Source organism: Bombus huntii, unplaced genomic scaffold (genome assembly GCF_024542735.1).
Source record: "Bombus huntii isolate Logan2020A unplaced genomic scaffold, iyBomHunt1.1 ctg00000308.1, whole genome shotgun sequence".
Taxonomy (NCBI): Eukaryota; Metazoa; Arthropoda; class Insecta; order Hymenoptera; family Apidae; genus Bombus; species Bombus huntii.
This window is the reverse complement of record NW_026099504.1, coordinates 17254-20000: the sequence shown is the minus strand read 5'-3', so window position 1 is coordinate 20000 and position 2747 is coordinate 17254. Positions and strand designations below refer to the sequence as shown.

At 50.5% G+C, this 2747-nt stretch overlaps 1 non-coding gene across 1 annotated transcript; it reads right to left on the bottom strand.

The window, feature by feature from the left end:
• Positions 1-1487: 1487 nt before the first annotated feature.
• LOC126877961 (5.8S ribosomal RNA) lies at positions 1488-1642 on the bottom strand. The gene has a single exon (XR_007695485.1). It is a non-coding gene; the product is annotated as a 5.8S ribosomal RNA (ribosomal RNA).
• Between the last annotated feature and the right edge of the window lie 1105 nt (positions 1643-2747).

The following is a 2747-nucleotide window of genomic DNA, read 5'->3' as shown; positions in this document are numbered from 1 at the left end:
GACCGGCGCGACGTTAGGATGCGCGGTCCAGCGATAGACGACGAAGAGGCATGGGATGACCAACACTCTCTTTTCTCTATTCTCGAAGCGTCGAATTGCCATAAAAAAAAAATCACACGCGCGCACGACATAGTCGTACGCGCGTGTATACCTCGTCTCTCTCAAAGTTTTTTTCTCGAGCCTCGCCAAAGGGGATCGTCTTCTTCCTCGTCTACGATCTCTCCGACGACGACGACCGTACGAACAACTTCGTAACGGACTCACATGCGCATCTTCCTCGGGTACAGAAACGCTGCGGAAAACACCTCGAGCTTGTAGTTACAGCAGCACCCGTGTATAGCCGATCTTAGACACACGCTAGTTCGCACACGCGTTACATATATAATATGTAAGATTTCCGACGAACGTGGCTTTTCGGGAGCCAGGCGCGCGGGCAGAGAGATACACGACGACGGGGAAAATTCGTCCCGATACGAGTACGTGTACTCTCCGATCTCCGCGCGACGCTGGGGATCATACCTCCCTAAGTCGTCAGAGCGCTCGAAGAAATCTCGCGTGTGCGTTCCCGGATCTACGGCTGATACTTTCGGGGCTTGTAAAAAAGCACAGAGCGTGTAAAACGCAACGACGACCCATCGATGCGACGGTCCTCGTTGTTGTCAGTCGCTTTCGCGAAGAGACGGAGTGGGCATTCGATCCCTGGGGCTGTACGAGAGTCTTAAGAAAAGACGGTAGATTATGGCAAAGTTTCGCACGCCATCGAGTTTAGGTTTTTTTTTTGGTTCTCTCTTCTCTCCTCTCTCGACCGAGTTCCCATATTTGCTTTCTCTCTCAGTCTCGCCAAATATAATATTCTTTTAAGACGACGTCGGGGGCGCGGACCTTCGTGCGTCGAACACCGGCAAACGTAGCATATATCGCCTGATATGAAAAAAAAATCGGTCACGAGGAGAACACTACGAGTATATACGTTCGATAACCGATACACGAAGCGGTGCATAAGCGGGCGGTCGCCCTCGTAAGGACGACTCACGACGCCGCGAGCACTCACGCAGGTCCGTGACCGGTTCTCTCCGCTCTTATTCGTATCCCTTCGTATACCTTCGTCCGACTCTGAAACGTTCTCTTATAATTTTTAAGAAGAACGACGGCGGGTTGTCAAGGCAAGAAGGGACAGAGAGAGACAGAGGTAGAGTTTCGTAGTCTCCCGTGAACACGATAGATTATATATCGAGCATGCGTACGACTTGCACGGTCTCTGCACGACCGCGACGAACGCCGACGAGCGTCCAACAATCGCTCGTACGTCGCGTATGTTCTCTCCGTCCGCTCTTATTCGTATCCTCGTTCTTGTACCTTCGTCCGACTCTGAAACGTTCTCTTATATAAAGAAGAACGACGGCGGGTTGTTAAGGCAAGAAGGGACAGAGAGAGACAGATACGGAGAGTAACGATACGCAACGCAAGCAGTCTTAGGTTTACGTGAGCAACCCTCAGCCAGGCGTGGTCCAGGAATTGTATCCGTGGACCGCAATGTGCGTTCGAAATGTCGATGTTCATGTGTCCTGCAGTTCACACGTTGACGCGCAATTAGCTGCGTTCTTCATCGACCCACGAGCCAAGTGATCCACCGTTCAGGGTAATCTTTTATAAATTTACAACAGTTCAATACTCAAATGTACTCTTCTCGGTTCTAGCGAAGCCGAGTTCCGTCACGTTCGACCAACGGGAATCGAACGCGCAGAAGTCGCCATAGGATTGACGACACAAAAACGTTCGAAAAAAAAAGAAAACGACGAACGCGCGAAGATACGCGCGTTCGCCGGCCGGGCGTAAAGTACATTATGATATATAACAACCATCGAGATCGAAGCTCCGTTCGTCAGGAAACGACGGGGATATATACACCCGATTCTGAATCCTCTGTACAGCACACGATCTCGCGAACGAGTAAGCACGGTGGCTAGCCCATGTTATATATGTGTTTGATTCTACTCTCTCGTCCAATTATTCAAGAAACAGCGCGCGTGCATCTCTCCATCGTTCGGGTGATAGTAAAGATTCGATGGGATTCGCGCGGCCGTCCGCCTCGAGCGGTCTTTCGTCCCAATATCCAGAAGCAGAGTTTGAAAAACTCTAGCGACGGCACGGGTGTCCGACTCACGACATCGAGGTTTCGAAGCCGGCGATCCCCTCCGAACGGATGGCGACCACGCGACCGACTGAAAGCATGAAAAATCGACGAAAGATAGAACACATCTCCGTTCGGGTGGTGTTTTTTCTTTAAAAAAAAAAAAAAAAACAAAAATTCGATGGGACTCGCAGCCATCGTCCTCGCGCGGTCTTTCGTCCCGATATCCAGAAGCAGAGTTTGAAAAACTCTAGCGACGGCACGGGTGTCCGACTCACGACAACGAGGATAGACAGCCGGTCCCCTCCGAACGGGTTATGCGATGATAAACTCGATGAAACTTTAGTCTCGTTCAGGTAGTGTGTGTCTTGTAAATCAAAAATTCGATGGGACACGCATCCATCGTCCTCGCGCGGTCTTTCGTCCCAACATCCAGAAGCAGAGTTTGAAAAACTCTAGCGACGGCACGGGTGTCCGACTCACGACAACGAGGATAGACAGCCGGTCCCCTCTGAACGGTATATTATATATGAGATGATAGACGACAAACTGGATGAAACTTTAAGTCTCGTTCAGGTAGTGTGTAAATCAAAAATTCGATGGGACTCGCATCCGT